This window comes from Phacochoerus africanus, chromosome 6 (genome assembly GCF_016906955.1).
Source record: "Phacochoerus africanus isolate WHEZ1 chromosome 6, ROS_Pafr_v1, whole genome shotgun sequence".
In the NCBI taxonomy this organism is placed as follows: Eukaryota; Metazoa; Chordata; class Mammalia; order Artiodactyla; family Suidae; genus Phacochoerus; species Phacochoerus africanus.
In genome coordinates, this window is record NC_062549.1 from 79,683,936 (window position 1) to 79,711,164 (window position 27,229).

At 55.4% G+C, this 27,229-nt stretch overlaps 2 long non-coding RNA genes across 4 annotated transcripts; both read right to left on the bottom strand.

Annotated features, from left to right (window-relative positions):
- Window positions 1-298: 298 nt before the first annotated feature.
- On the bottom strand, window positions 299-1,089 carry LOC125129337 (uncharacterized). The gene is made up of 2 exons (XR_007135460.1): window positions 597-1,089; window positions 299-500 (listed from the first exon to the last, which is right to left on the bottom strand). It is a non-coding gene; the product is annotated as an uncharacterized LOC125129337 (long non-coding RNA).
- A 112-nt stretch (window positions 1,090-1,201) lies between these two features.
- LOC125129336 (uncharacterized) lies at window positions 1,202-19,575 on the bottom strand. Of its 3 annotated transcripts, XR_007135459.1 has the most exons (6): window positions 19,399-19,575; window positions 8,355-8,621; window positions 6,391-6,465; window positions 6,102-6,215; window positions 3,331-5,696; window positions 1,202-2,465 (listed from the first exon to the last, which is right to left on the bottom strand). It is a non-coding gene; the product is annotated as an uncharacterized LOC125129336 (long non-coding RNA). The 3 variants fall into 3 exon arrangements; XR_007135458.1 differs by having other exon boundaries at window positions 3,562-6,215; XR_007135457.1 differs by having other exon boundaries at window positions 3,331-6,215.
- Window positions 19,576-27,229: the final 7,654 nt, after the last annotated feature.

A 27,229-nucleotide genomic window follows, 5' to 3' on the forward strand; every position in this document is an offset into this window, starting at 1 on the left:
CTAGGAACCATGAGGCTGCGGGTTCAATCCCTGCCCTTGCTCAGTGGGTTAAGGATCCGGTGTTGCCATGAGCTGTGGTGTAGGTCACAGACGCGGCTCGGATCCCGCATTGCTGTGGCCCTGACGTAGGCCGGCAGCTACAGCTCTGATTGGACCCCTAGCCTGGGAACCTCCATATCCCGCGGGAGCAGCCCAAGAAATGGAAAAAAAAAAAAAGACAACCCAGCTTAAAATGACCAAACAACTGAACAGGTTATCAAAGAAGATATGCGAATGGTAAATAAGTACTGAAAAGACGTCCAACATCAGTTTTCATTAGGAAACTGAACATGAAAACCAGAACGAAATACCATCACATGTATTTAAATGGTTAAAACGCAAAAGAACGAATAGCGTCGACCTCGGGTGAGGACGTGGCGCCAGTTCTTTCAAAAGAACTCAGGTCGTAGACGATGAGGACGAGAGCGCAGCGGCCGTGGCAGAAAGCAGTTGGCGATTTCCTATAAAAGTAAACACAGTCTTAGCAGACAGTCCAGCCATTGTGCTCCTACTGAATTCGGGACTGTGCCCACGGAATCCTACATACAAATGCTTACAGAGCTTGGTCCACAGTTGTCAAAAGCCGAAACAGCCAAGATGTCCCGCAGCAGATGGAGAATAAACAAGCCTCGGTACAGACCCTCGGTGGGCGTTTGTGTTGTGTACCGTTCAGCGCATCATCCCGCACAACAGCCCGGATGAAATGTGAGTTTCTAAGTGAAAAAAGCCAGCTTGAAACACCAAGACCTTGGGGTCCCCTCCGACCACATTCTGGGAACAGAGGAGTTGCTGGCAGTTTGGGGAGGAGACAGCACTGAAGGTGAGTGTGTGGCTCGTGTGCGGGATGCTGCACAATGGAGAGAGGATTCTGCACGTACCGCCCTGGTGAGTGTGGGAACCTAGCCATTTATCAAAACCCAGAGGATTTCATAGCACAAGGAGTGAAAACGTGCAACTTTTAGAAAATCTGTTTAGGGGGTCAGGGAATCTGGGGGAAAAATACAGAATGGGACCCCAAAAATCCGACCAGGTTTTCCATCTTTCTGTAAATTTAGAACTCAATTTTTCTAAAGTAAAAAGTTTATGAAAAGAATATTTTCAAAAAAAAAAACAGAGCTTAGAGAGTTATCACCAATATCAATTAATTTGTATGCATCATCAATTATTACTTAGTATTTATTTATTATCAATATTCTTAATTAATATTGATCAACTGGTTAATATTATTAAGCATCTCTTTGCTTAAGCATTTCTGTTTGACCATCAGCAAGAGCCTCCTAGCAGACACGATGCTCTTTAGATAACGCAGGACCGCGAGTCCAGTCAGGGCAGCCACGACCACCAGGGACCCACTGCTCCCTTCACCCCGGAGCCCTCATTTTGAAGGTAACGTGCAAGGTTACACACAAACTTCAGTTCAGGCCTCTTAACGGCTCCTCAGGGTCACAGCACTGCCCTCAGGACCAGGCTCTCTGGCCCCAAGTTCAAGGCGAGTCCGAGTCATTAAGTTGACCACTGACCCTGAGTCACAGAGCGCAGGCGCAGGAAAGGGGACAACAGCCAAACACAGGCTGAGGAATGACCGGAGGCAGCTCGCCCTCGGGTCAGCCATCCCACCAGGCATCCGGGCAGCCCTGTGAGGCTGTCGCCAACATGACCTCAGAAATCTAGGCCCTGACCATGGAAAAGGATGAAAGCCTGAGGCCCAGGCATCCTGTCCATGGCACGAAGCGTCTCCAGGTTGGGCTGAGCCTGCCCTTGGTCCATCTGGCATGTGCCCAGGGCCTTGCAGGTCTGAACAGAGCCTGGGGGCGTCTTCCCAAAACCTGGGACCTGAGCTCGCAGCCAGGTGGCAGGGACACGCAGGCCAGTTGGCGTCCAGGCTCCAATGCCCCTCTGGGGCCAAGCACCGTGCACCTCACTGCAACCGGCTTCTGGGAGGGACTGGGGGTGACAGCCAGCTTTCCTTCCCCAGCCCCATAGCCACAGAGCCTTCCAGACCCTCCACTAGCTCTGCTGCCACTCTGCTGGAACTGAGTGCCTAAACCACCCGGAGACCTTACACAGTCACGGGGGCCCTGGCTTCCCAGAGCAGGGACGCAAAACAGCACAGCTGCCCTGGACTGTCCACCCAGGAGACACAGTCACCTCTCATCTGGGCTCAAGCCAGCGTAGGCGGGACAGGTGGGACCCCAGCCCCTTGCATGTGGCTTCTGTCCAGGGTGAGGGAGTGGCCTGGAGCACAAGGTGGACACCTGCCTGTCTTGTGTGTCACCCGTGGATTCAGGAGCCCAGGAGGAGGAGTGTGACCATGTCATCATGCCCTGGGTGGTAGGATAATGCTGACAGTTCCAGCCGCCTCTGAGCATTAAGAGTAGATCGTGGTTTCCTTTCAAATATACCTGAAGCCTCCTTCTTCAGTTTGCCTTCAAAACATAAATACGTGTTCCTCTGTTTATGGTGGAAAATATCAACCCCACCCCGACTCCTACAACATGGGAGCTTGAGCCCAGGGGTGCTGACCACCTGCCCTCTTAACACAGGCCCACTGGAAGTTCCCATCGTGGCTCAGCAGAAACGAATCCAACTAGGAACCATGAGGACGCAGGTTTGATCCCTGGCCTCGCTCAGTGGGTTAAGGATCCTGCGTTGCTGTGGCCGTAGTGTAGGGCAGCAGCTATAGCTCCGATTCCACCCCCAGCCTGGAAATATCCATATCCCCTGGGTGTGGCCCTAAAAAGACCAAAAAAAAAAAAAAAAGCAAAAAACCCCCCAAAACACAGGCCCACTCAGTGGTCGCCCTCTCCCCCCAGAGTGAGAGAGACACATGTCCATCCTTGGCACTTCTCTGGTTAAAGGAAACCCCCCGTCCAGCCCTGTGCACCCAAATGGAACCCAAGGTTCCAGTCGAGAAGGGAAGGGCACCATCCCACACGGTGACCCTCCAGCCTCAGGATCCCTGGGCTCACTGGGGACCAAGCTGTGACATGTGAGGCCAGTGCTGGGGGGAGGTGCTTCTGTGTTGTCTGCAGGGCCACAAAACCCAGCTGGACCAGGGGCAGCACTGGCTCTATAGTATGGTCAGGTATGGTGTCCACGTAGGCACAGGCCCCTCTGCCTCCATCTCTCCTCGCTCGGCCCACGGACCCTCCCCCCGACCCCCAGACCCTTCCCCTGACCCCGCCCCCGAGGGTGTCACCACACTCAGGGACTTGGCTGGCAGGGGTGCTTATGTAGAAGATAGGAAGACAGTGGAGCGTGAGGTCTTTTCAAATCCCAGAAATCAGTCACCTGACCACAGACAGCAGTGGTTCCTAAAATCCACTAGTGACCAGAATCTTCTGGAAACCGGAAAAAAAGACAGGTCCCAGTCTGGGTTTCTGATTGAGTGAGACTGCAGCTGGGCTGTGTGCCTTTGCGATTCTTCGGATTTACCAAATTCTGAGAATTGCTCTTTTCCAGGTAAGCTTCTGACACAAAGACCTACAGCAGGGGGGATGCTGCCTGAACTCCTGGGCTTACTCAGCATCCAGTGCAGTTCCTTCGGGGTCTGGGGTCCGTCAAACAGTTCATTTATGTTCCTCGTGCAATAATGGATGAACGATCACAGGAGAAAAACAGAGAGACAATAAATATATCTAAAGATACATAAATATATATATTTCCACACACCCCCACCGATGTACTCCCTGTGAATACGTCTCAGGGAAAGTTAAGTTTCCTGTTAAAGTTTCCTGTTGATTTCAGAGACATGGTATTTAAACACTAGACTTCTTTTTCATGTTGTGTAAACCAAAACCAGGACCCAGACTCTCCCAGGAACTAAAATACCTTCACGTACAGCTGGTTGTATCCATTTGAAGGAAATTACAAGACTCTCTTCAGATGAAGGATTTGGATCCCCTGCTCCCAAATCACTTATATCTCAAAAGTATGTCTGTTAAGAACTCAAGGCAGTTAGACCACAGCATCGGGCCCAGTTGGCTGACGGTCACTGAACCCTGGATTTAAGGCATTTCTGTTTTCTCCCTGCGCCTCCTCCCTCCTAAGATGTACCACAAGCTCCATGTGTCCCCAGCGTAGACTGGGAAGGGCCTTCACTAATTATGACTGGGGGAAAGTTCCCTAAGTACTTCTCGTAGGAAGATGAGTCCAGGGGGTTCCAGGGGACGTCTGTCCTGAGGTGCCCCCAGGTGAGGCAGGACCTGCCTCTGCCCTCAAACTTTTATCAGCCACACCCCACCCAGCCTTTTGTCCACACTGGTCTCGCAGGTCGGGGGAGGCTGGGGCCCACCTTCCCTGCCTCTGCAGCTCCACCCCCTGCACAAAATTTCCTTGTCTTCACTTTCCCCACTTTGCAAACATCTGCTCGGCTCGGGTTATCTCGCAGGTGCTCAGTGGAGAAGATAAAAGAGGTTCAGAGGTACAGTCTGTCCTTTGCACAAAGGAGGGGGGTCCAGCCCCATGGGGGCCCTAGCCGGGCAGCCCATGTCACGGCAACCTTGGGCGTAGGCTCTGACCCACGTGGCAGGGGCCTTTGGCCTCTCTGAGCATCTGGGGGCTGGGCCCTGTGCTGTCCTGCATGGCACCCGCTAGTTGAAATGCAGCCCATGTGTCCAGGACCCTTAGTGTTGGTTTGACTCGGTGTTGAGTGACTTGGAGGCAAATAGCCACACATGTGCGACACCCCTGCCTCTGGTCTAGAAGGACTCGGGGCCTGGAAAGGGCTGTGATGGGCCCCGGCAGAGCCCCCGGGAGATGGAACCCGCAGGCCAGCTCCACCCTGGTCACTGCATGAGGCCACCCTGCACCACCATGTGGTGTCCCCAGAGAGCCGAGAGTACGCAGCTCAGGAGGGCATGGACAGCAGCTCCCACCCCTAGCAGGAAGGTGCTTTCCTGCCCTGGGGAGGCTGGGGACCAAGTCTTGGGGGACTGAACTTGTGCTCGCCTGTCCCCAAGGTTCAGAAACCGCGTGGCTGCCTCGGGAAGGGTGTCTTCCCGCACTCGGCCAGGGAGTCTGCAGAATCTGGAGAACATATCACACCCACAGAGCCAGGTAACCAGGCGGGAGCAGAGGAGCCCCTGGGAATCTGCCTCCAGCCGCTCACTGGACATTGGCATGTCCCCACCCGCGTCTGACCTTTCAGAAGCCAGCAGGTGGCGGCCGCACCTGGAGAGCTAATGGCGGGAGTGAAGGGCCCTGCTCTCCCCTTGGGCATGAGTGTCCCCTGCTCAGGGAGGCCTGGTCCCACGAGCCTGACCCAAGGGCCACTCCTGCCACAGCTGGTGTGGAAGCTGGTCTTTCGTCCTCCTGTCCCCACCCTCCAGACATTCAAAGAAAACCTTTTCTAACCTGGTTTCCAGAGCTGTGTGGAAGGTGGTATGTGGGCAGGCACACACACGTGCATGCACGCACACGCAGTGTACACACACACACATGCACGCACATGCCTGCACACAGGCCTCCCATCTCCTCACCTTCGTTGCAAACTCCAAATCGCCAAGATTCAGACTGTGGAGCAGGTAGAAAGCTGGAGCCGGAAAGAGTGTTTGAGGAATGATGGTGGACGCTTGGGGCAGGGGCGCTGTGATTAGGTCCCCAGAGAGTGCACGCGGGCAGCAGAGGAAACAACTCTGTTTGGCTTTGAACTTTCCCTAAAGAGATAGACACATGCTCCAGGTCCTGTGCAGGGTGAGGACCCAAGAAGCAGGTGACACCCCACGCCCCCACCCACTCCAGGCACTGGGAGGGAGGGAGCGGGTCCTGCACACTCAGCTGAGCCACTGTCACAAGACAGACTCGGGCCACAGGAAAGCGACTCTCCCCTCCCGGATCCATCCCTGGGATTTCACATCAAGGCCCCTCAATTCCAGCCCAGAGCCATCCTGGTTCCCTGCCAGTGCTCATCCTCATGAGCGGAGCTGGAAGAGCCTGGCGGGGTGTCTGCTGGGGGCCATGGCCAAGGCACTCTCCTCCGACAGTGCCTGCTCAGGGCGCAGGTGACTTCACGTTTTAATGGATCCCGAAGCCTGGGTCCGGGGGTTGAGCCCTTCCAGCACCGTTGCTCCAGAAGCCGGAGGTGACCTGGGCGGTGCCCTCCCAGAGCTTGTTTTCAGGCAGAGAGTTGCTGAGATGATCTTGGATCTGCTGTTGACCCCAGAAAATAGCCAGGACTAGGGAAGATTGAAAAGAGAGGGAAATGAACTTAGAGGGGGTCAGCAATGCTGCTTCCTGGGACCACAGCCCGAGGGGCCCTCCTGACCCACATCCTGAGAGCCACCACCTCCTCCTGTGAACCGTCTCCATCACCGCCACACCAGACAGAGGGCACCGTGAACATGAAATCACCTTCTAATCACCAGCCGCTGCTCCAGCACACAGGCTGCACACAGATTGCACACAGGCTGCATGCAGGCACACAGGCTGCAACAGAAGAAAAGCAATTCAAGTGCAAAACTAAAGCCAGCTCTTCCGGGCCTTTGTGCGGATTCTTTGTGTAAATGAGCACCGCATGTCCGGCTGTTTCCACAGGAAGATCAGGCTTCCAGAACCACACGTGCGCTGGACCTGCCGACGCTGACGGGAGGAACAACGGCCTGCCAGCAAGGCGAGCTCGCGGCCGCCCCAGGCCTGTCAGCGCCCAGAGAGCACAAACTCTGGATCCTCCATCCCGCCAAGCAGAGGGATGCAAGTGCCCAGGTGAGCCCTTCCCCCGGTGGGGGACTAAGGAATCCCCATGGCTTAGCAACTTTCCCCTTGTCCGTGTGGCGTGGCCTAGTCCACACGGCCCTGCACATGCACACACACACACACACACTCGAGCAGAAGCACTCGAGTGAGATGCAATGCCTGCTGTCAACAGAACTGGCAGGGTTTGTGCGGGGTTAGTGGGGCCTGGTCCCACACCTTCTCCCTCAGTCCCCGGAGAGGTGGGCCCAGTGTCCCCAGAGGCCATGGCCCAGGCAACTCTGTGGACTCATGTTTCCCATGGCCCCCCTCAGGGACAAGACCCCTCACTCACCTCAGGACGGGGACCCCGTTGTCAGGAGGGGACACTTGGCCTGAAATATGCCCGCAGTTCCAGGGCCTCCACACCCCTCCCAGGTGCCCCCACCACTGACCACCCGCTGACCCCACGTTCCATCCTGGCCAAACTCTCCCCAACCCCTGCACGTTGTCACTGGGCCTGGACATGTCCCCTGCACCTCCCCCATCGGCCTCACCTGGGTCACGGCCTCCGAGCGCCCTCCTTCCAGGACAAGGCCCAGGCAGCGTGAGAGCTGGACACACAGAACTGCCCATCCCGAGCACGGAGGCTTGGGGGGCTGGACAGACAGACAGCAGGGACAGATGGGAGGCCTGGAAGCCTTTTTCCCTCCGCCTCCAGGGCAGCTGCCTGGGGCACAAGTGACCCTCAAACATCCAAGGTCCAATCTTCTCTCAACTCCCAGCTGCGGCAGACGCCACATAGGCAGCAGCGTGAATTTTAAAGTTCATGAAAATTTAATCTTCAAAATCTGTACCGTTTTCAAACCACTTTGAACACAGGGACATGGCTTGTGTTTGAGGGATTCTGATCTCTTCTGAATAACGACCACGGGCATCCGCCCTCGGTGGCAGGGCTGGAGCCATGTGGGGGGAGCAAGGCCGGCCGCAGCCTCCCTTCCCCTGGGGCATTGGGAAGGTCACAGCCCCTCGGGGCTTCTATGCCGTGGGTCTGGGACCACTGTGCTCACCCCTTGCATGGAAGGAAGCGAGCCACGTGTGCAAAGGCCCCACCCAGAGGCCTCCACCCTGCTGGGAGGAGGCCTGGCCAGGGGACCAGAGCAACGGGAGGAGCCTCGAGTGTCCACACAAGGACTCCAGAAACTGCTTCCTTCTCTTTGTCTCCTTGGGATGGGGGGGGGGGTGCTTTACTTCTAGGATTGCCAGCTTGGAACGGCAGGGCCCCTGGGGACAGACAGGTGACACTGTGTCCACACGTGCTCTCTGTTTCCCCAGCTTCCTCCCTGATGTCAGCTGGAATCCAGCCCATTTGAAAGCAGGACCCAAAGGAAGTAGGATCGTTAAGCCCAAAGGTGTCCTTGTCACCGTCCAGACGGAAATAGAATCATTTCCACGGAAAGTCCAGGAGGTGGTCCCTGCCCCCGCCCAAGCAGGGCCCTCAGGCCAAGGACAGGGACGCTGCCAGGAGTTCCCTGATGAGGAGAGGTCAGGCCGGGGTTGAGGGTGCCCAGGTGGGTGGAGGGACAGTGGGCAAGCCCATGGGGGGACCCTGAGTCCTAAACCCCCTTCTGTGCTCCAAGCCCTACCTGTGGCAGCAGAAGACTCCGGGTGGCACATCATGGTCTTGCCCTTTCTCAGAGGAGGTCCCAGAGGCGATGGGGGTCGGGGGGGGGGGGCGTGCCCGGGTTGGGCTCCACGAAGCAGCACAGCCTTCCATGTGGAGCCACCCTTCCGGAAGGACCGTGACACGGTGTCAACAAGGACACCAGGCGACTGCATGACCAGGGCCACGTGCATCTCCCGTGTGCTGCCTGCAGGTCGCCCAGGACGACAGTGCAATCGTAATTCCCTCCCTACAGATGAGGAAACAGGTTTTGGAGACAGAGTCACCCATGCGGCCCAGAGATCGAAGTGCTGGAATACACCTTGGTCCAGGTCCTGGGCTCTTGGCCTGAGCTTTTCTCTGAATCTGGCTTTTAATCTGTAGAATAAGATAAAAGCTACCTATGTTATAGAATTCTCATAAGGATTGGGTGGATTATATATGTAGAAGCATTCTGTAAAATGAAAACATGTTTTTCAAACATTGGTAACCACGAATCAACTAAGTGTGCAAAAGTGATCTGGTCTGGGGAGGAAAAAAGCAAAGAAAGCCAGGGAGGAACCCAGTCTAGATCTCTCAGCAGCCAGCCCTCCCCTCTCCACCTGGAACCTCCAGTTTAGGGGTCCCCAACTCATGCTTTCAGGGCTTTTCGCTAAAGTCAAGGCTTAGTCATCGAGTTTCTTGTGCAAGGAGCACTGGACTGACTCATGCAGAACTGCTGTCCTTCACTCTGTCCCAAGTTGGTTCCCATCTCAGAAACCAGGGCTGCTACTCCTAGGAAACACCCCATTCGCTCTACAGTCCTATCCTAAGAACTTTCAAATTCTATAATTTATTCTCGCTTTAGTTCTAGATTTTCTTTATGAAGTTTAAATGGATTCAGAGCATTAGCCAATGTAATTCCTGTCCCAAGAGGTTTTTTTTTTTTTTTTTAAAGCAGAAAACAGAATCTAATGAAGTGAGTTAATTCAGCATGAGGTGACCACAGGAGGAAGGTGAGTGCCATTCCCGTACCCAGAGCTGCGCTTGGCTGCAGCGACCTGGGGACCCTGCATGCCGTCCCCAGGGGAGAGGACGCATGATGGGTCCTGGAGGGGAAGGGACCCCGGAGCCTGTGTCATGGCGGAGAAATGGTGCCTTTACCTCCTTCATGTCTGAGAAGAGCCTTTACACTTTGCCCGCATTTCAACTCCCTTGTGTGTGCTTCCTTTACGTCTCCCTTTGCTTCTACCCACAGGACTAGTTCCTAACGCCTTGGCCAAGGGGAGTGGCCAGCCCTGCAGGAGGGACCCCCGGGGCCGAGGAATGAGGAGGTCACAGGGCAACTGCCAGCATTATTCCAGGTCCAGATCCAGCGTCGGCACAGAGCCACGCAGAGGCCTCCACGGCCCCTCGGAGCTGGGCCCCTGGCCTTGTGGGATTAAAACAGAGCCACAGAGCCTGCAGTACTGGACACTCCCCAGTGCCCGGCGGACAGTGAAGGATCCCAGAGCCCGGAGAAATCCAGCTGACATTTCCCAGGGAGATAAGCGAGGAGAGGCTTTGGGGAGCCTTCAAAGAGTGCACACTCCAGAAGTTTCCCAATCACCCCAAAGATAAAACGTGAAATCTTGAGAAGTCTGAATTCCTGCTTAGCTTTATCAAGGCAACTGACTTAAGACAAAGAGGCCGTTCAGCAGCTTGGGAAAGGCTGCTGCTCCTCTTTAGCTCTGTGGCTTCTGAAGTTTTCTTTCAGGTCCGAATCCGCAGGGACAAATAGTTCCTCCCCTCAAAGGCACGTTTGACAGCAACTGGCCCACAGCTTCGGGGCTTCCTCTGCTTCAAGGCAATAGTGTCTGATGCTGGGTGTTTGGAAATGGAAGGGGCGCCAGCCTGCACTGCTACCCGAGCCCTCACCCAGGGGTGGGGGGGACCATCCATCAGCCCCCCACAGCAGGAAGGACTGCCTTTCTGTGATCTGGTGCTGTGAGCGAGAAAGCCTGGCTTCACGGCCCGCTGGTATGCACAGAGGTGCACTTACAACCCTCATTGCAGAGGCTGCACCGGCCCTCATTTACGACACATTAACACTGTCTTAGGAAGGTGGTCCTCATGAAAAACTAAAAACTCTTCCTCTGGAGTTTCCATAAAAAATCATTGTAAAAACTGTAAAGATTAAAACCTTAAACATCTGACTCTCAACCCAAGATGTGGGTGAACTTCCAGACCTACACGCTGTGGACGTTGGCTGAGACACGGAGGGGACTTGGGGACAGAAAGTTACAGAAGTGCCTGCCTCTTGAACACTTGACTTCTGAGACCATGAAATCCTGGGCCTTCAGAGGCCCTAGAAGCTGCCCTGAGCGTGATCAGAGCACCACAGTCACCGCCACCTTCACAGCAGTGTCCCTGAACACTCACGGGCCAGATCCCACACCAGGTGACTCACCAGCATCAGCACAGTTAACCCAACAGGAAACCTGTGAGGCCAGCTCTGAGATTTTGCCCTCTTTAAAGAGGAGGAAACTGAGTCTCAGAGTCAAGGAAATGGCCCAAGTTTGCAAACCTGATACGTCCATTTGGACTGCCCCACTGTGTGCTCGATACCCTGTCCCTGTGCTCCACGGAGACAGAGACCCAACTCAAACCAGCATAGGAGTTTGCTGGACTCAGCGTGGGAGGAGGAGGGCGCCCCGACCCAGGTCCTGAGCTGGAGAGGAGCACAGGCTGGCAAGGCGGCTGCAGAGGGCACCGCATGCCCGCCTCCCAGCGCCCTGGCCTCCTCACGGCTCAGAGCCCACGAGGAAAGAGGACCAGACCTGACCCACACCGGCTGTCTGTGCAGGTGGCCGGGAGAAGGTCTTTCAGGAGGCCGTTCAGAAGGGGCGTGCCAGTGTGACAATAGCGCCCGGAGCTGGTCGGAGGTATTGACGTGTGGCGAGTTGGGACCTGGTCTCCCCGCAGACTTACAGGCCGCCGCTCTTCTGTTTTCAGAGGCCAACTTAGTGCATTTAAATGGGGGAAAGAGGGAGAGGGAGAGAACACCTGGAGCATTTTTTCCAACCTAAGAGACTGTAGCCCATGAAGGGCTCTGCTGGGCGGACACGCGTTTCCTGAGACAGAGACCTCGCCACTCACTCCTTTAACCGGATTCCACCGTCCCTGAGGATGCCGTGACTCCATGAGCCTCTGTGCGTGCACCGATAAAATCCCCAGAACACCGGGAACCGGTCCGTGGGGCTTCCCCCTTCCTTCCAGTCCTTCCAGGGGCTCTTATCTACTGCTGACCTTAAAAAGGTAACATTGTTGCCGCAGCTTAATCATGCCCAAACCTTGCTGGCAGAAATCCGTGAGCAAAGATCCAGAACAGCTCATGTCAACTGCTCAGACTCGGAAACATATCGATTCTTTTAAGTAGCAACGAACAGATCTCAAATTTTATTCAAGGATCCAGTTACTCATCGATCTCTAGCCAAATATTTTGAGATGAAACTCACCTTACATCAGATTGTCCACTAGAAGTTCAAACACTTCAGTACAGGTACTGGAGGGGAACACTGCTAGCCTAAGAAACTTTAAAAATGAAGGAAGTCTGTGGGACCAAAAGCAAAAGAAGTCACGTGCACCTTCCAGGGGGAACTGCTTTCCGTGGGGTCTCGGTTGGCTGTTCTGGAGCTGCTGTAGCCTGGAGCTGCTCAGCTTAGGACTCAACAGCAGCCAGTGGGAACCAGCAGGGGGCTGGGGGTTGGGGGCTGGGGGCCAAAAGAGGGGACCCTGAACGTGCGGATGCTGCTGGTCACTCAGGGGATGCCTATGGGGGGCCGAGGGGTTGGACACAGAAGCACCCCAGTCACCCCCAGACCTCGGTGTTAAAGACCGTCTCCAGGGTCCAGGCCAGGGTCCGGGTTTGCTGGAGAAATGACTGATTCTACGACTCAGAAGGTTCTGGGGCCTCTCTATGGCCAGACCGTCCCACGAGCATGCCAGGTGCTCGGCTGAGGACTGCTTTGGTTCTACACAGTGTGGTCTGGAACCCTCTCTGCCCCTCGGTTTACTCTGTGGGACGGGGGACAACGCCACACCTCACATTGTCGGGAGAAATAAACTGCCCAACGTTGAACATAGTTAGAACAGTGCCTGCCACACAGGAAGCAAACGCTCCGTGTGAGCTGTGCCTGTTACTGGTGTTACTTTGCTTTTGTTTTGTTTTTCAAGCTTAAAATTAGCATGCTATTGAAAACTGTGGTCTTTGCAGGGAACTATATCCAGTCTCTTGGGAGAGATCATGATGGAAGATAATATAAGAAAAGGAACGTATATATACGTGTGACTGGGTTATTCTGTTGTACAGCAGAAATTGACAGAACGCTGTACATCAATGATACTTTAAAAATGTAAAAAATACTTTAAAAAGAAAATTGTGGCCTTTGAACACAGCTTACTGTATTTTTTAATTTCTCCTGAGGTATGATTGACATAGAACATGACATTGGTGTCTGGTGTACAGCACACTGAGTCCACACTTGTCTACACAGCGAGCGACCCCACAGTAGGTACAGCTCCATCCGCCATCATGCAGCTACCATCTGGGATCTCCTCTCTTGGCACCTGCTAAGGACGTGTTTCAGGAGCAGAGCCTGTCATCCCCATGTGGTACGCTACGCCCCAGGATTTAGTATTTATAACTGGACGTTTGCACCTTTGACTCCCTTCCGTTCTGCCCAGCCCAGCCCCCTCCCACCACCACTTCTGTTCCCTGTACCTGTGATTTCGGTTGGAGTCTCCTTGGCTGTTAGATCCGCTTCTAAGAGAAGCCTGGCAGTGCTGTCCCCTGACTCCTTGCCCAACGGCAGCATCTCCTCCCATAGGAGCCAGCCCCGCCATCAGCTGCTCTTGCTCTTGGCACAGCCAAGGGCTGGTGGAGTGGCAGCCGAGAGCAGAGGCCACAAGACCCGGTCGAGGCTCCAGGGCCAAGGTCCAGCCCCAACCCCCCCACCTGCTGCTGAGCCCCATGGGAGCAGGGGACTGGGAGGGGGTCAACGCCAGGGCTGGGCCAAGGGCGGGAGTTCAGAATGGAGACCCGAGTCCCCAAAGCTGCAAAAGCGCGGGAGGGGAAGAGAGGCCGGGAAGCACGTGCCCCACGACCCTGGCTGGGACTCCTGGCTCTGCTCGGACTCGATCCTTCTATCAGAAAGGCCAGCCTGCATCCGTGTCCTGCCCCTCAGCCTGCCTTGCTGGCCACCTGTGAGCTCCGAGATTCACCTCCCGGTTGTCAGGGCTGCTTCTAGCCCAGACTTCACAGCCCAGCTTTGGCAGCACCAGTGCCCAAGTCAGATGTGCAGTGGATGTGACAGGGTGCCTCCTGGCGGTCCCCTCCACCATGCCCCTGCGACCTCATAACCCAGCCACTCTGGCTTCACCACGGGGAGAGGCCCGGAGCCTGGAGAACAGCAGCCTGGTCCCTAGTTTTGGTTTCGGTCGCCCAGATCACATCTCTGGGGGCAGGTCAGGTTCACAAAGTGAGACCAGTAAGTCTCACAGTGCTTGTCACTTCGTGGTGAAAACCTCTGCTGATTGCTTTTAAAGAATACTATTCAAAAGGTTAAATTTGTCAAGCTAAAATTTCTCCTAAAACGTTTGATTACTGAAGTTTTGGTGGCCCCGGTTCTCCTCCTCTGTGGCGTTTCCACCGAGGTTGGTGGTAACACAGTGGGTCCCTCCCGCCCTCCCTGAGTTCCTTCCCTTCCAGCTCATCCGAGGCCACGGTCAGGCTCATTCCTGCACTCAGCAGAGCAAGCAGCCGTCCCTGCCAGATTTCCTGCAGCTGCCTTCCCTGGGAGCATCTGCTGAGGTTCCCCCACTTGAAAGCTGTCCCAGAAAAGGCTGGCCTCCTAGCATTCCCAAGGGACCCCAGAGACAGCAGATAACAGCTGGTCCCGAGATCTTCATCCAAACTTTTGAGGCCACGCCCAACCAAGGCAGAATGGCTCTCCCAGGCTGCTTGGGACAAAGGCCAGCTGGGAAGACGGGCACTGGGGCGGAGGCCGTGGCAGTGGGCACAGACAGCCCTCATGCTCCCCGGCCCCGGGCTGGCACCGTGATGCGTAATCACTTCCATCTTGGTAACCACTGCCCCTATCACGACAGCATCCTGACTTCGTGGCGGCTGGGCCAGATGAGAAGCAGAGCCGTGAGGAAAGAGTGCTTGTTAAAGCAAAGCTCTCCTCGATCACAGAAAGAGGGATTTGAGAAGCTAATCTGGCCAAGACCTTTTTCATGTTCTCAGCGTTAGGGCCGCATCCAGCCCTCGGTGCTGACACGGGCCAAATGAGCCGCCAGGAGACCGTGTGAACAGCATCACAGGAGGGCAGCCCCTGACCCCCTCCAGAGCCGGTCCTTCACCATAGCCCCCGACCAGCTCCGCACACGAGACACCGGCTCTCGGCCTGTTTAGAAGTGAAGGGAACTTGCTCTCCTGAGGCCAAGTGTCATGATGGAAAGGAGCTGATTTCTACAGACAAATACTACCAAGCCACTCCTTCACCTCTGAGCAGAAATCAGGGCAGGGAGCATCCAGCACGAAGGGCAGCGTGGAGGGACACGTGCCCTTCAATTGGCAGCCACCGGCCTCCCTCAGATTGCAGAGCCATGAGAGGACAGGATGGTTCTGCTGTGTGTCTCTGGGTTTGGGGATGGGAGGGTACCTCAGGTTTGGGGACAGGAGGGTCCCTTCTAAGCCCTGGCCTCTGGCCACCCAGAGCTGCCCCGTGGTAATTCATGTCAGTGCAGGCTCACCCAGACGGATGGGAAAGCACAGAGTCAGCAGAGCTGAGGCCGCACAGCAACTGGAGAGCCCAACACCCACCCCAACCCAGGCTCACCTCGTGGTTCTCACCGGGACAGGGAGGCCAAGCGCCTGGTGGCGGGGGCAGGGCTCCACCAGGAGGGGCGGGGGGGAGGGGGGCACGATGCTGCCAGGGCACGAGGGGGTCCCAGGGGAAGCCCCCCACCCCAGGAGGAGAGGGTGCGCTCGGTAGGGGTGAGCAGGAGAGAGGCAGTGGCTCTGAGCCATCCTGAAACACAGGGGGTACCGTGCTGACCAGCCCAATAGCTGGCAGGAAGGGTATTTTGACCTTTACATCCTCTCTGCAGACAGACAGCCCTGTGTGTCTACACCTATTTAGCAGGGTGCCTTTAGGACAGCTGCGGAGAAATGACCCTGTCTTTAACGCGGGAGTGGGACTGACATTCACGCCAGGTAAACACAAGCCTCCTGGAAGCATCTACACCCTGAACCCACCAAACAGATCCTAAAGACAGATTTCAGCTGGCATCACACAGGAGGCGTCTCCAGACTCTCCCCAAGCCTCTCAGGACCAGCTGACCTCCACCTGCTCTGCTCTGTGGCTTTGGGACACTGACTTCCCCTCACTGCATCTGTTCCCTCACCTGTGAGGTGAGAATGAACCTGGGAGACACCTGGTGGTTTGAGAAGCCACGAGGACCAACCTCATCTGAATGCCCAGGTCAGGGCGGAGAAGGATGCTCTGTATCCATCATGACTCTAAAATAATAGGACTCTTTTGCTACAAATGCAGCAGAATCCAAAGTCCACATCCTCAACCACTTGTCTTTTCAAAGAAACCAGTTAAAATTTTGAAATTGATACCTTTCAAAATTTTGAACCACAGGGAAGCTAGGAACTATTTTTCTTAGGTGATGACTAGATTCTGTCACCCAGAGGGAGTTAAGAGCATCTGCTCAGAGCCGTTAGAAGGAACATGGACCCCAGCAGAGCAAAAGTCACCTTGGGCAGGCAGCCACCTCTCCACGTGGCTCAGGGCATGGCAGGAGATTCTGCAGGATGGGCAGGAGGTGGAGCAGCCCGGCCACATATTCTCAGGGCCATCCCATCTGGCAGCTCCCAGGTACACACTCACTTCCACACTTTGGCGCCCAGGCACATGTGGCTGCAGCCACTGCAGCTCATGCACTGACCCCAGAATCATGAATGACGGGTAAGGTGCTAGCTGTGAGCCCCACACACACAGGGGCCAAGTGGTGCCCACGGGGAAGCCTTGGGGTGGGGGCAGGCAGGGCAAAGAGGCCCCTCAGACCTTCCCTTCACGCACAGAGACCTCAGGGCCCTGGGGTGGCACGTGGGCAATGACGTGCTGCTTCCCAGCTGTGCCCCCTGGGCGCTGCCTCCGCACACTGTCCCTGTGACCTGATGGGGTGCACCCAGCAGGACACGAGCTCCATGACGGCAGAAACCGGCCTGCCCACAACCTGGGCCCCTGGCTTTAGCCCAGAGGGATGGTGAGAGCCGGGGACACTGAGCTGCCACGGGTGGGGGCACTGGTCGGCCCCGAGTCTCCAGTTCAGGGTTCATCCTGAACTGGCAGGGCGGGCAGAGGGGACCCACACCCTGGGGGCGCCAGGGGTCTTCCTTGGGCTGCTCCCTCCTGATGCTGCCATGGCCACAGGATGCAGGGCGGACACACAGCAGGCAGGTGGGTGACTGGCAGGGCCGGGGGAACTTCAGGCAACCTAAGGGCCAGCCAGGCCTCCTCTCTGCTCTGCAAATGGCAGCCAGGGCCGCCCTCACACCCACGGTCAGATGGGCAGCTCGTGGCCTTTGCCTCATGGCCTATGGCTGAAACACAGGAGGAAAATTCTGCAGGATCTGAGCTAACTGCAAACAGGCTATGGGGGCAGCATCTGGGGGGTAGTGGAAGGACGAGGGCCGGTCACGCCCTCCGTGGGAGACGGGCCTCACAGGGCCCTTCCTGCCTCTACCCTCCGCCTCCCAAGCCCTTTGCTGCCCGTGACCAACAGGCCACGTTCACACAGAAGTTCACAGAAGAACCGAGGTGTAACAGCCAGTTACCAGCCACCAGCCCAACGTTTATAGTACCAGGATGTTTTGTTGAGTCAAGTGTGACCACGTCAGCATCCTGCTGGGGGTCCAGCCGACATGCCTCACTCCATGGAAGGAGAAACGGCCTTCTGGGAGCTGGGACTGTCAGGGCGGGGTGGGACTGAGGGGGTCCTGGAGCCCCTTCCTTGCCAGACAGCTGGGAGACACCGTAGCCCCTGCCTGGCAGTGCCTGGGGGTGAGACAAGACAAGGCCATCAGGTGAGGAGCTGGAAACACACGCAGCCCTGGGTCAGCCCCCTATGCTCTCCTTGTCCATGGCCATGGCGGGATGGCAGCCTCCAACCCTTCCCTCATCCAGGACATGCCTCGCTGGGCCAGAAGTCAGGCAGAAGGGCACACGCAGGACAGGCGCTCGCCAAGAAAGCAAGTTCCAGAACAGTGCCCTCAGAGTACGTCCTGACACCCCTCTGAGCTGACCCCCACGAGTGAGCAGGGGTCTGTCCCCACGTCCAGGAGCACAGGGGGTCCAGGGGCACCTGCTCTCAGATGCGGTATTAGATCCGAGTGCCGTGTGACCTTGGGCCTGAACTTCCTGAGCCATCCCATGGGCAGAGAGCAGCGCTGAAATAAAAAAACAGGCACAAGTGGGTTTGCTCCGTCCACAGAAGGAAAGCAGATGCCCACGTTACTGCCCTCTGCTTGCTGAGCTCCAATAGCAACGTTCTGGGAAGCTCTCTGTTGGCCACAAGTTTCCGTACCCTCTCATCTGGCAATTCCAGCAGAGAAAATGCATGAGATTTTACAGAGCAGTTATGTCCACATAAAAACACTATCAGATTCTGCACTGCGATACAGAAATCAGTCCAATTTTCATCACCAGTGATAACAGAAGGAAACCCCACTTGAAAGAAGGCTGTTCTGTACCTACTGCCGTGACAATCAGCAGTCAGCAGAAGGACCAAGAGCAGCCCACGTCCAAGGTGAGGGGTGGGCAACACAGAAGATCCCACAGCCGCCCCACGGGAGCCCTAGGGTCCCTCCTGCCCCAAAGCCTCGGTGCTGACGGGGGCCTCCAGGTGCCTCACATCCGGGGAAATCCTTCATTTCCTGGCAGCTGCGTCACCGTGACCGTTCCTATACCCAGGCAGGACCCTCAGCTCAGAACCATCTATTCTTGACACGCTGAGGAAGTCAGAGCTCAGGGGAACCCCCACCCCCGGCTCCACACAAAGCTTAGCTTTCAGCTGATTATCTTGCTAAATAGAACTTGGACATGACTGTCAAGAGCGAGTCTTGTCTTCTCATTCAGGATTGCCCTGTTCCTACAGAATCTACAGCCAGGGTCTTCTCTGCTGTGAAGCTGGCAGAAACAACAGGAAACGTGGCGCTGCGGCAGAAGTCCGCTGCCTTCCCAGGCCGAGGCACAGTCCTAAGTCTGCAATGGAATCGGCACGGACGAGTGGGTTTAAGCCCCTCAGTGGGGTGGTCTGGGGTGGGGAGAAAGCACAGTCCCCACAGATCAGTCTCAGGCTTTCCCTGGTGTTTTTGCTGTAAAATATCCCATTTCTCTTACCTGACCATTTGTTCTTTCATCTGTTGAGCCAAGAACCAAAGAAAGCCTTCAGGTGGTCAGGCCACATGCTCGACAGATCTCGGTGCCGACACGCAGACGGGTCGTGCACCATTTGGAGGAGCGGGCAACAAGAGGCACTAGGAACCGGATCAGCATCTCCTCGCTGCCCCTCTGGCCACCCCGTAACCACTAGCGCCTGTGTCTCGTCTGAATGGCCCAGCCCAACCCCAGCCATCATCGCACTAACCCTCTGGGCGCGTCCATCAGCATCACAGGCAGAGCTCAGTGGACGGCATGGCCGGCTCAGCTGATGACCCGGCCACGCCCAGTCAGTCCATCAGGACAGAGACCTGGTCACTGCTTCACAACCCAGCCAAGGAACACACACACAATTTATGGAAGGTTTGCTTTAAAATCACCCACCTTAAATGATCTCAAGGCTAAACAGCCACTAGTGACCACACAGGACACACAGGGAATGGGACTGAATGTTCTCCCTCCCACGCCTCCAGAAAACCATGACACAGCAGGATGTGATCCAAGTTTTACATGGAAGCTTGGATGCAGGTTTTAGAATTTTCATCCCTGACTCACCTGAGCATCTTGGAAAGAAAGGCTGCTTCAGAGTTGGTTCCCTGTGCAGGTCCATTCTTCAAATGCAGAAGTAAAACCAATGTCCTTGCTGTTCTATTCTGAAAATACTTGAAAACAGGCTGATTCAGGATGAGAAAGCTGCAGAAACACTCTTTCTTAAAGTCTTCCTTGAACCAAACATTCGAGAAAAGTGTTGTTATAAGAATATATTTTAAAATTTCAAGCAACAGTCACATAGAAAAGATGATATTCTGGAATACATCCAGGCTTCATTTTGTTTGGTTCTTTATTTTTCATTTTGGTGGGAACAAAGATTCTCTCTCAGAAATCAGGCCAGGCTGGAGCCAAGTGGTACAGGAAGATGGGGGTGGGGGTGGGGGGCAGGCGCAGGAATGTCTGTGCAGAGGGAATTATGAGGCTCCCAAGAGGCAGAAATGAAAATTAATGGACTCTTGGTGCTCCTAATTAAAGTGGGAAGGTGGTTGAAAGCACCATTTGAACAGATGCTGTTTGGGCAAGGTTCCACAGACAAGGGGAGACTGCCATGTGGGGTTCCAGGCGTTCATCTCCAACGTGGGTGCCTGAGCTGAGAAGCTACATTTGTTTCTCTCACAAAGAGCAACACGATTTGCAGACCTGTCACTAATTTTCAAAAGCCACCCTGAGAGGGGCCAAGGAAGCAGAAGGAGGCAGCGCCCATCTCCCTCGGTCTCAGGGAGTAAGTGCCACCCCAAGTCCCTGCCAACATTTCAAAGAATCTACAAAGGGTCCTGTGTGAACTCAGATCTGGCTGTGGATTGGCTCCCTTTTTAAGTGGGGGGGGGGGTGTGTGTTTTGTTTTGCTTTAATAAAGTTAGTATCTTGGGAAGAAGTGTAGCTAAGTCCATGTGCACCTCTATCATCTCAAGGCCAAAAAATTGTAAAGAGACAAGATGACTTCTTAGGGCAAAACTAGCAAAATTTCCAATTTCCATCTTTTAACCTAAAGATGAAGATTATGCTGCATGTCGGGGTGCTGGGGTTTTTTAATCTAAAAAAACAAATGTAGATTAAGTAGGTCTGAGTGTAATTAAATTTATGAGCACGGAGAAGAATATGAAGTTTTATTAACTGTGGAAGGAATGTGGGTCCTTAGCTGCCCGGTCAGTTCTCAGACCAAGGAGATCGGCTTACAGGGGTTAAGTAAACATGGCGTTTTCTCTTACAGTTCAGATGAATCCGCTGGCAGCGAGACTCAGGGTCTGGCACTGGCTCTCTCCAGGGGTCCCCCTGACCTGTGTGAGCCCACCCCAGCCCAGGCCAGCCCACCCCAGTGCACCCCAGCCCAGGCCAGCCCACCCCAGTGCACCCCAGCCCAGGCCAGTCCACCCCAGTGCACCCCAGCCCAGGCCAGCCCACCCCAGCCCACCGCAGCCCGGCTGCAGGCCGCTCTGCTCAGGGTCTTTTCACCCCACGGGGCCTCGAAAGTCCTGAGCAGCGAGCAGCACACAGGAAGCAGCGGCGTGTGAGAGCAAGCACATGGAGCGGCGAGGACGATGCTGGGCCGGGAAGACGATGCCGAGAGGAAAGGGCGCCAGGATGTGGCCAACCCGCTCCGGCAGTTGGTTTTCAGAGACCTCGGCGCGTGCACTCGGCCGCTGCTCCCCGAGCCCAGGAGCAAGCAAGACCCACAGCCAGGACGAGGCCTCTCTGTTGCCGGGACGCTCGGCCAGGAGCAGGACCCTCCTCCGGCCGTCTGGCTGACCTGGAGCTTTTTAATTGTGCCAATTTTGGGTTTGCCAGCCTCTCCCACAGATGGATACTGCAGGAGTCAGACCAGCTGAGCACAAAAAGAGCATCCACTGCGCTGGGAATCACATTTCAAAACCGCGGGGAAGAGAGAAAAGTGTTTCCTGCATGAAGAGGAAGCGACTCATTCATCTCCCTGAGGCACCAAGCCTGACGCTGGTCCACACAGACTGCAACTACACTGGGCCTGCTAGCACTGCCCCTTTTAAAGAAATGTCCCCGCACTTCAGGTACCTCTCAGCTTTTCTGCAGCAAAACGGCACATTGCTTAAGCTCTCTGCGGTTAAAAAGTGCCTTTCAAGAATGTTTCCGAAAGTAAAAAAAATGACCTGAGACTGTACAAGGTTTTTCTTACAGAGGCCAGAACAGCCTGCGTTCTCTGTGTCCATGATGGGCTGGTTCTGAGCACACAGTGGGGGCCGCTGAGGCCGGGGGCTTGGGGGGCTGCAAAGACCCACTGCCCGGGTCCCTCCCCCTGCTCCCCACTTCTCTCCTTCTCCCCCCCACCTTCACTTCTCTCTGCACCCCACCCCTCCCTGGGCCCCTTCCCCCACCGGGCATCCCCCCACCCAGATCCTTCCCCCACCCCCACTTCTCTCTCCCCTCCACCCAGGCGCTCCCCCCCAACACAACCTCCCTCCAGGACTGTCCCCCACCCCCGGGGACTCCCACCCGGACAGGCCTCCAGGGCGCCCTCCCCCGCAGGCTCCTCCCCCATCCTCCCGAGCTTCCCTGACGGCCTGTCTTCTGGCTCTAATTGTTTCCAGATTCGTGTGGGAGGTCAGGCCCGGGAGTGCTGCTTCGTGCCAAGTTTATAAACAGAGCAGTGTTTCCAGATGGCCGCTGGCTCCAGCCTGGCGAGCAGGTTGATTGGGACCAGAATAACAACAGGTGGAGAGCAGACTACGCATTCCTTGACTCTTACTTGCTCCCCTAACTTGTCCTCCCCTCTCAGCCAGCCGCAGCGCCATCCGCCATCCGCCACAGGGAAGAGCAGGACATGGAACACAGAAGAAACACCTTATTTCCCTAATGAGCGGAGCTGGGGCTGGGGAGAGGGGAGCTGCGTCCCTGAGGACCGAGGGCCGGTGCCCACGAGGAGGACGCCTGCGGGGGTAGAGTCGGCCAGGGTGCCTCCTGCCCTTGCCGCCGCCCCCGCTTGGCCCCCTGGGCCCCCTTCCCTTGTCCTCGCCCAGGGCAGCAGTGAGGGGGAAGTGTCCCGGGAAGCAGCCAGCAGGTCCGGAAGGAGGACTGACCAACACGTGTAAGACTGCCGAGGGTTCCACTGCAGGACGCGGGCCGGAAACCCGGCTAGAGACAACCAAACCAAATGGATGAGGGTCTGCCTGGACCTCTAAGCACAGGACACCCTGGCCCCACGGCCGGGCCACCGCCTCCTTATGGAGAAAAGGATCTGGGTGACCAGCAGCCGGTGCGGGCGCCTCTGCTTAGGCGAGGAGTCCCCTGGCAGGCCCTGCAGAGGCTCCCAGGAGGGGATGGATCCTGGAGCCGGCTGAGGCTGAGGCTGAGCCGGCTCTCCCCCCACACTGCCAGCCTCCCCTCCCCCCACCCCCCACCAGGCTCAGCAAGGCTGCTTGGGACAGGAGGATGAGCTTGTGACCCCAGCTAGAAACCAGGCCACTCTGCAGTGTGCAGGAAAGCTCACAGCTTTAAATCTCTGACCCACAGAAAGTGCCTGTGAAAATAAAGCATATAAATATCAAAAGCACGTCTTTAAGTGTCTCCAAGTTAAGACTAGATTATCTTCTGCGAGTCTTTGAATCTGACTTTCTACTTGTAAAATGTAACCCTACACCGAGCTTTGAAGACGGGGATCTGGGACCAGGGCTGCGCAGTTTATCTGAACTGACAGAGGCACTGGTGCCCGGCGCCCAGCCCAGACCCAACTCACCGGAAGCCCCTGCAGAGCCGTGGTGTGACATTCTGCCTCACAGCAAAATCAGGGCGTCTAAAGAGTGGGGCCTGGAAAACTTGGTCTTTATAAGGAAAGAACACAAATGTGTGTGTCTTTAATTACTTTCGTTTGTTTTTTTACACAGCAACCACCAGCTGATGCGTTTATCCAAAAAGCTCCGCGAATATAGGAGGAATTCTTAAGGAAACAAATCGTGCTTTAAACTAAAGAGCAAGAAAATGAGTTTGTGAGAAGAAAGGCCTGACTGGGAGAGTGAATGGGGGTGGGGGTGGCAGAGCTGAGGACCAGCCCGCACTCTGCCCCCCAGGGTCTTGGGGAAGCCCCACCACCACCACCCAGAGCAGCATCCCTGGAGCCCCGTCAGGTCCTGGAGAGACAGGTGCCCTGAGCACAGACACCAAACCCCCTCCCCACTCACAACATCAGCAAGAATGAGGAGTCCTGGTGCATAATCTCCCGCCCACCAGGGACAGTTGTACCCTCAAAATGAAGTGCCAGCTGCCAAAGAGAACCCCATCCGCTGCGTCACCGGTTCATTCCAGTAGCTGCTGAGGCGTCCCTGTGGCTGGAGGCGGCCATGAGGACCGCTCTGCGGGGACCACCCTCCTTACCGGGAGAACTTGCTCCACTTGTACTGAGACCAGGCGTGGAATCTCGTCCCAACTGCAAGGCGCTGACACCCACCATGGTGGCACCCCCTGAGCTCACCAGCACAGGGCACACAGCTCTTCCTACAAACTGCAAGAACCGGGCTCAGCCAAAGGCTACTTATATAGCTTAAAACTCAACACTCCCCTCTAGATGGTTAGCCGAGAGCAGAATTTGTTTTGGCAATCGCTGTCTATACAATTATAAATATGTAGCAAGAAAATGAGCTAGTGACAACATTAGAAAGTGGCACCACTTCTCCTGCTTTCTCTGACAAATGGCTCGCATATTAGGGTCAGCAATGTTACATCACATGGGAGAGCTGGTTTCCCACGTGCCAGCATGACTTTGAATTTTGCCCGAAGGCCAAAACACAGAACTGAAAACACAGAAAAGAAACATCTTCAGGAAACTTTAATTTTCAAATTGGAACTTGGTGCACCTTTTCAAGCACAGACCAGAATATTTCAGCAAACACGTGTTTGCCATTTTTATATGCTGGTGGCGTGCAGGCCGAATAATGAGGCAGTAAAGCAGGCCGGCCGAGGCCCAAGTGTGTGCAGGGCCTTTAAACCTCTGTGTTTTCCAGCAGCGCCGTTCTAGGGAGTTCGCATCAATGCTTCCTGAGACTAAATTTAGGCAGCAGTTAGCCAGTTCACCAGCCAAGCTCCGCTTTAGGTAACGTTTGAAACACTTCTAACCAGAATTGGGGGATTTTTTTTCCCCCCTCAAACTTGGCAAGTCACTGAAAAGACTAGTGTGGACGAGGTGAGAAAGGCCAGCTCCCAGCCCTGAGGCCGAGTCAGCTGGCGAGACTTACCCCAAGCCCCGCACAAAGGAGCACTTGTGAGCCCCAGCTGCCCAGAGGCTCGGTCAGGACCCCCAGAGGGACACAGAGACCCACCGGCCTCTGGCTGGGTGTAGACCTGGCGGAGCCACGGCCCAGAGTCCCTGCAGCTCAAGTGGGGACCTCGGGGTTGTGCTGAGTTCCTTTTGGGTCTCACCACCCAGGGTGCCTCCAAGGCCGCGTCACCAAACCTGCACCTTCACGGGGCAGGAGGACAGGACCGGGCTCGGGGACCACGCATCACCTCAGCTTTGCCGGCAAGGCCTTCAGCACAGCCCATTCTGACAGTGACCACAGCAGCCACTGGGCCACTGAACACGTCTGGACAAGCAGCAAGCAGTGGGAACCAGGTGTTCACACTTCCACTTGGGCAGTTTTGAGCGACAGCTGCGGATGCTGCTCAGGTACTTGGCCTTGGAGGCGACTGTTAAAAGCAGCCAAGAAAACGTGCTTTGCGAGGCGTCTGCAGATGAATCAGACACCACATTCTCTGTTAAATTTCCTGGGATGACCCCACAGCAGGCAGTGGGGGCACGGGCACCAATCTCAAAGGTTTCTAGCCAAGGCTTTGGCCAAACACCAAATCTAATCTCCCGGGGCCGGTGGGGTGAGTCAGAGAGAACGGGCCCCTGGTCCCCAAGGCCTCCGACCCACCAAAGGAGCCTCGCCGGGGCACTGCCGGCCCTGACTGTCTGCTTCTTCCAACTCAGAGAACCCAGCTATTTAGTGCAAAGTGGCAGGAATGTATTCCTGATTATAAAGTCAGAGATTTTTAACACATCTGTCAAATGTATTTTGTTCTACAACAACAAAACCAGGACTCCTGGGATCTGAAATGAAGATTCTTAATCATTAGAACCCAAAACAGCGGGTAAGGACACCCTGGGCAAGCAGAAAGGGATAAACTGGGAATTTTTAAAAAATGAAATTAATTCCATCACAAAGAACAACCCAGCTCAAAATGTTTAGAATGCGTCACGTGGAGTTCCCGTCGTGGCTCAGTGGTTAACGAATCCGACTAGGAACTATGAGGTTGTGGGTTCGGTCCCTGGCCTTGCTCAGTGGGTTAAGGATCCGGCATTGCTATGAGCTGTGGTGTAGGTTGCAGATGCAGCTTGGATCCTGTGTTGCTGTGGCTCTGGCATAGGCCGGCGGCTACAGCTCCAATTCGACCCCTAGCCTGCGAACCTCCATATGCCGCAGGAGTGGCCCAAGAAATGGCAAAAAAAAACAAAAAAAAATTTAAAAATAAAAATAAAATAAAACAGAGTGCATCATGTAAGGACCAGATTGCTCCTGTGCTCTTTAAAGAATCTGTATCCTCATTCAGTGTCGGGGGCTTCTCTAACTTAGGATGTTTCCAAAAGCAGAAATTTTTTCCCATTGGAGGCTCTGTTTTCAGGGTCGAGTGACAGCTAATTTACTTGACATGGGGGGTGGGCAGGCAGGGTCTGCATCCTCTGGGGCCCAGTGAGAACACCTCAGTGTGGTCCCACTAAGGCTCTGCTCCCAACAGGATGGGACACCGCCTTTGTCCTGAAACCTGGGGACATTTTCACATCCCATTTAGTGACACTTCCTTCCAGGCCAGCCTCTCCTCAGAGGGACAAATAAGTGAACTGTAAATAATTCAGTTAAAATTTGTCATAACACTGAAACAAAGTCCTGCTGCAATTGCACAAAGTTATTTTATTTGGAAAGGACCAAAAGTTACTGGAGTCCCACTTGCTTCTGATAAAGATTCTTAAATATCCACAAGGATTAGGGATGTAGGACTTAGCAGTAATAACTCATTCCCAATAAAAGTGATCTTTGGCCCAGGACCAACTAAAAGTTGTGTAACCCAAATAAAATTCATAGCAGTTGAGAAAGACCCACTTTCCTGAAACTCTGTCCTCCAGCAGATTTCCCTATAGCTACCTGATGGCACACCCCTCAGCAAAAGGAGGGCAGGGAGACAGAGACACAGGAGACAGGAGGGCAGTGTGGGCGCCTCCAGGCTCAGAAGGACAGCTCCAGTGAGAGGTGAGTGCATTTCCAGGAACCTGGTCACCTCAAGCTGGCGCCAACCACGCAGCCTGGCGCTCACCTCCCCTCGGGACTCGGGGGACAGCGGGCTTACTGGCTCCACAATGGAGCATGTTCCCAAGAGAAACTTCCATGGGGACAATTGCTCGTGATGGAAGAGGAACTTCTTGACACCAGGCTGCTGGGGACGGAGACCTCCTGGCAGCGCCCCTGGGACGCCTGAGCGCTCCGCCCCCAAGGCCACAAGTAGGGGAGCCTGGCAAGCACGGCCAAGTCTAGAGGACGTCCCTCCTCACTTCAGGGGGCTTTGGGGTCTCAGCCATGGACGACTGCCTGTCGCCATCACCAGCTGGAGGTGCTGGCAAGGAGGAGGCCCTGGGCCCAGAGGCTCCATCTCGGCTCCGAGTCAGAGGCAGCCTTGGGCTAGGCCCTGGGGGCCAGGCCACAAGGAGGCAGGAAAGAAGACGGGGCCCAGTCTGTCCTGTGCAGCGAGTTCTTGGGCCTGAGGGTCAGGCCCCCGGTTGTGAAATAAAGACAACCACCCCCAGGTCAGGGGCGTGAGAATACCAGATGCTGTGGGGTGA